Source organism: Cryptomeria japonica, chromosome 1, assembly GCF_030272615.1.
Source record: "Cryptomeria japonica chromosome 1, Sugi_1.0, whole genome shotgun sequence".
Classification (NCBI taxonomy): Eukaryota; Viridiplantae; Streptophyta; class Pinopsida; order Cupressales; family Cupressaceae; genus Cryptomeria; species Cryptomeria japonica.
The window spans coordinates 368,404,166-368,410,616 of NC_081405.1; positions in this window are offsets into that span (position 1 = coordinate 368,404,166).

Below are 6,451 nucleotides of genomic sequence, written 5' to 3' on the forward strand. Positions count from 1 at the left end.
GGGTATCTTTTACCACTTCAGGGACTTTCCCTTCCAATAACAAAATTCTTCTTCTTCTCATGAAGAAGAGGTCTTTGTAGTTTTCCATAACTTCATAAAGTTCTGAATTTGACACATCAGGAAAATATTGTGAAAAAATTATTCTCTTATTTCCTGTTCCTTTTCAATGGCAATGCGCCATTTGTTATATAAAGAATTTGGTGTCATAGATCTAATTTTTGATGGCGACCGGTCATTAATACATAAATATTGAATAACTTCCTATTCTACTTCCTCCTTTTCATTGTCATTAAAATCATCAAAATGATTTATTAAATCACTTAGCACTTTTCTCCTAATATCCTTGATAGTTCTTTGAGAATGTGTCAAAGGTTTGTAAGAGGAAATGTCTATATTTACCGGTGTTGATGATGCCAGTTCATTGCTGGTTGTCTCTGTCTTCTTCCTTGTTTGCCTAGTCTTTTTGGGTTGTACCTCAAGTTCTGTATCCTTAGAATCTGGTGAGATGTTCTTAGTTTTCCGCTTTCTTTCAAAGACCTTGGCAGGTGTAGCTTCTAGTTTCTTCTTTGTCGGTGACTGCTTGGTCACTTTAGGACTTGTTGAAGTAACTGGTGTCGATACCGATGGCACTGCCTTTCCCTTCTTTACTGAAGGTTCTTCAACCAGTGTTACCCTCTCCAAATAGGGCTTGGTTCTCTTCTTCTTAGGATCAAGAGGTGAGGCAAGTAGGGTAGAGGCATACCCATCTAGCATACCATACATTACCTCATATCCCATGTGCTCCACTTCTTCCTTTTTGGGCTCAACCACCTCCATTATGCACTCATCTACTCTGATGATAAAGCAAATGTCCTCTTCATACTTCTTGACAATATCACTAGATATTCTCATCCTCTGGCTCATCTTACATCTAAACTCATCAATTTATTTGTTCAGGACTTCAGGATAACTGGTTCCTACTGCTTGGAGGATTTATTTGATTTGCTTGGTAACCGGTTGGTCAGCAGACCATTTTATATCACTTACTCCTGGTAAATAGCCTTGAAAGTAGAAAAATAATCCTACCAATAGTTGTCCAAATTTAAATCTTAAGGCATTATCCTGTTTAATAGACTTCAGGTTCACCAGAAGTTGCCTTTGCATACAGGTGCATAAATCAAATGAGGCATCTTTCATGATCATCCTGTAGGGGACATTTATCACTACAGGAGAGACAGAGTTAATTCTACTAGCATAGAATGTCCGGTAACCTAACATCATACAAGTATATTTGACCAGATCATCCTTGATGGTATTGACAGTCATTCCCTGTTGGTCGCTCATAGAATCGGTAAGCTTGGTCATTTCGGTCTTGATGACCTTCCTTAGAGTTGGCACATCTCCAACGTTACAGAAACCGGTGACGACATGAATCACTTCCAGTGTGATGTCATGTGTGTGCTCAAGATACATTTTTTCACCGTGCACTTTGCTTAGAATGATGCGGATATGATTTCTATAAATTCTTTAAGAAAATGGACCACTTTGTGAAGTTTCTTTCTTTCTAGGATGTTGTATTCCGATTTGATCTTCTTGTCCTTCCTACAGAATAAATTTAACTGAGAATGGATCACTAGAGATCCTAGGTCTTCTATTTTGCAATCAATATAATCTGAAATACCTTCCTCAACTATAACACCAGTGGGTATCTAGGATAGGGAATTATGTTTCACCTTCCATTGGATGAGATCTACAGAATCATTAGGTGCACTAGAACTAGAGTGCGATGTAGAAGCCATGATAAATAGATAAACAAGAATTTTGATAAATACCTTCAAAAATCTGCAATTTAGGGTTTGCAACTTCATCTTCACCACATACTACTTTGGTTGTTGGATTACCGCTTTGTGTTCTTCACCTGAATAATTGATATTATCTCTAGATTCTTCTTCAAATTTTTGAAATCTCTCTAAATTGCAAGACAAATCACCTTTTGTCGCTCTGCACTTGAAAACTTCTTCGCTCGCAAACTGATAAGTGAAAATGACTTGAAAATCCCTTTTAAACGAATTCTTCACCTACCATAATAAATGCTCCACTATTTAGGGTGTAAGCCCTAATTTGCCTTTTACCATTTTCAATCTTCTACCAATTGACAGGTATCACATACCGGTTAAGGTCTTTTACCGGTGTAAATTGGGGGTTCGAAACATTTCACCGATTTGTTCCCCCTAAGCTTTTTTGAAGCCTAGTTTGTCGGTTTAGCGACTTCCACACTAGGTGTAGAAACCAGTTCTTCTTGTAACACTTCTCTGGGTTTCTTCTTCCATGTTGTCTTCATATTTGCTTGAATAGTTTCAACATCAATCTTTCCTTTCGGAGTGACCGGTATATCATCTGATATGCTCTTTCTCATTCTGTAGGTCTTGGCAGGGTGTCCCAGTTTGTTGTAATGATAGCAAACCATTCCAGGAGCTCTCCATGGTCCATTGTTCATTCTACCATTATTCCTCCTGCATGTTGTAGCAGTGTGACCACTACCATGACAAATCAAACAGGTTGCTCTCCAACCGATTGCCACTTGATAGCCACCACCACCTGACCGATGGTCATAGGCATTATACTGGTTTGGATTCCGGTTCATAGAGGATTCAGGAAAAACTCCTTGACTCCTTTGAGGATATCTTCTAGTGTTGTGTATAACAGACCTGCATTCAAATGCTCAATTCCCAAACTTGTTGCATGCATAACAGTTAACATTGAATCTATTGGATCCAGGCTTATTGTTTAGAAAGTAGGGAAAATTATTGTAAGCCTTACTTCTACATACATTGGCAGTGTGTCCTTCCTTGAGACAATTAAAGCAAATAGGTTTGAACTTTTACTTACCTTTATCCTTTGGTGTCATTTTCTCTTTGATGCTTCATCTTTTGTTCCAGAGGTCTCACCTTCCTCATAACCAGAAAAACCAAGTCCAGTGGTATTCTTACCAGTTTTGTTGATTCAAGATTTTGTTCTAGCTTAACAGTGCTCTTATTGAATTTGGCAAGTATTTCCTTTGACTCGGTGAGTTCTTTAGAAATAGCAGCATTGGATTCCTTCAAGGTTACATTCTCAGAAATAGCCTTGTTTAGTTCACCTTGCATTTCTTCTTTTTCCACTTTACTGTCTTGGAGATGAGCGGTAAGTGCACTGATTTCTTGCTTTAGCTTGGAGATCTCATGATCTTTGTCTTTTACCAGATCTTCAGCTTTCCTCTAGTTCTCAAGTTCTTGACACATTCTGATAGTCAGTCCTTCCAGTTCCCTTCTTAGGTTAGCATTAGATTCATTCAGTTTTTCAACTTCTTCAACTAGGGCTTCCATGTCTGCTTCATCAGAAGAACTATTTTTAGTAAGCTCCATTAGTTTCTCAGCATGCTCTCTTCTCTTTGCTAGAGAGGCTTTGTATTTGACTTTGAGTTCATCAAAGGCTTTCTCAGTCTGAGTGAGATGATCAGTAAGTTCCCTCACAGTGTATTCCCCATATCTCCTTCCAAGTGGTTAAACTTATAGAAAGGTTGGCTTTGATACCAATTGATGAATACTAAGAGGGGGGGGGGGTGAATTAGTATACCAATAAATACTGAACTTAAACACTTAAACAATTTAGCAGTAAACTGGTATAACAGTTTTACTAACAAACTGATTAACACAAATGAAAACCAAACAACAAATAAGGCATTCACCCACAGAAGCATAGTCACCATAACACGAGATTTTTACATGGAAACCCAAACGGGAAAAACCACGATGAGATGAAACTCACAAGTAACTATCTGCAAAATAGTAACCAGACTGGTTAAGGTCATACAATGTTCTTCACTAGAATAGATCCTGTTAGGAATCTCAATCTTTGTTAGGAGATAAGTCCGATTAAAGACTACCCTGTGAGAGGATTTCAGATCCACAGTTGTGAACCACCTTGTTAGAGGATTTACAAAGGCTTTGCCAGGCCTACCTGGTTAAGGGTTTCAGACTTGTCAAAGATGTGAGTAATCAACAAGTGAGTGATCTAAACATTAGCATAGTATGCTTGGTTAGATCCTTGATAGCTCATTGTTAACGCATTTCAACATTACTTTATTCTTCAAAAGTTCCACACTTTGTTTCTTCACAGAGACCTAATCTTCTTCTATGATTGCACATGCAAAAACCTCATCAACCACCTAAAACCCTAACAACCTCTAAAACCCTAGACATGATGTCCTTATAAAGGAATTTGATTTCATGTCAGTCCAATAGGATTACATTGCAAGTTCCTAGGTTTAGTGCATCTAGACACATTTGGTAACACGACACAAAATCACCACCAAAGTTTCGGTGGATGATAACTCATCACAAAAATAATACCAGTTGGTAACTCATCATAGAGTAATACTAGTTCATAAATTTACCTATTATTGGTTCACATATTTTACCGATTACTGGTTCACACATTTTACCAATTACCAGTTTGTCAAAATGAAGACTGGGAAAAATGATAACAATGGCTTTGTTTCTTCGTACCACTTTGGGGTCATCGAACCGCTTGAGGTCTTCATACTACTTTGGGTCTTGATACTGCTTGGGTCCTCTTACCGCTTGAGATCGGTAAACACTTTCTGCAAAACACCGATAGTCTAAAGACAATAATACATAATACTAGGTGATCATAACTCATACATACAAAAATTGATCTCAAAGCAAGTGTGTGTCCATCAATGACAATCATAACATCATCATAAAAAATGCCAACATCTCCTACATCTTCTATCAAAGATTGAATAAACAACTTCATGAATACATCCTCATGAGGAACCTCAAATTCTTCAATGATATTTTTTACATTAACTACATGTTGTTCTACTGCATCAATTCCATTTCTTGATAATTTGGGGATAGCTGATCTTAAATCATTAGTGATATGGTTTGGATAACCAACAATTCTAGTGAAATCCAATTATCTGTATCTTTCAATGATCATAGGTTGTCTGCCACCCTGATTGTTGTTTTGATTGTTCATATTTCCTCTATTGAATCCACCATTTCTGCCATAATTACCATTGTTCCCATTGTTTCCACCACCATTATTATTGCCATTATTTCCATTATTATCTCCTTTACCATTATTTTTGTTTCTATCTCCACCATTACCATTTCCATAATTGTCATTATTACTTCTATTATTTCCATTGTTTTTGTTGTTGCCATACCTGTTACTTCCTCTATTATTATTTATATTGTTACATCTATTTGTGTTATTCCAGCTTCCATCATTTTCTCCATTTCCATTTCTTCCTCCATTATCCTAGTTGTTTCTCTGCCTTTCTTCACTTTGATCCCTATGCACATCCCTCCATCTTCTACCTCCATTTAATAACAGGTTATCAAAGGTTACAAAAGGCTGATCTATTCTTCTCATATGAGGGGGACTATATTTAGGAGTTGTTGGCCTACCTCCCTCACCTTTACTTTTGCCTTCTATTCCTTCTGACCTAGGGCTTTGAATTGTATCGCTTTGTAACCCTTGCTTTTGCAATATCCAATCTAGTTGTCTCCTAAGAGCCTTTGCCATTTTGGATTCATCTCCATTTAAGTCATCCATTTTAAGTATGATTTCATCCCATTGCTTTTCCTCCTATTCCTCTGCAGTTAGGGTTTCATCATGGCCACCATTATTATCTTTTGCATTTAAGGCATAAAAAGGATTTTCCTCCTGATTTTCCAACTTATCACTAGATGAAGAGCCATCCTCTCTGCTAGGAAACTTCTTATAACCCCCAAATTTCATACTTGGTGTTGGTTTCTTTCCTTTGTATCTTTTCTTTGGACTCAACTGAACAAGATTATCTTGTTCCTTATGTAGAGACCTTCTCTGCTGCATCAATTTTATTGATAAAAGCCTAGAGGTTTCTCTTACTTTCTCAAAATACCAACTATTATTCATGTATTAAATGTAGAGTCACCATCTCCTAAGAGGAACAATATCTTTTATTAATCTTCTAGGTGCTTTCCTCCAATAGAGTTTGAAACAAACCACCAAAGACAAAGAATATTTCCTAAGGTAACTCATTAGCAGAGTCGCCAATCTTTTGGTGCCCAAAACCACAGATTAGGAAACCAAAGACTTGCCTAATCTTCAATTAATCCAATCAGCCTTGGCCAATGAGCAAGAATGGTCAAAGACCAAATTCATTTGCACTTTAAACTCCAGTAAACCTAGATGGGTGTACCTTACACTCTCAAGCACAACAAAGGTTTATTTTAAGTGAATTTAAACTGTGGGAATTAGCAATTTGCAGGGATGGCAAAAGGTTTTCCTGCAATTATGCTAACCAAAATGCTTTTTATTGAATGCCTTTAAAACTGATAAAATAGGTGTGAATATAGTTGTGTTATGCAAAATATTACTGTTAGGACTTTAAGCCATTATGAAAAAGAGCAGTACTTAT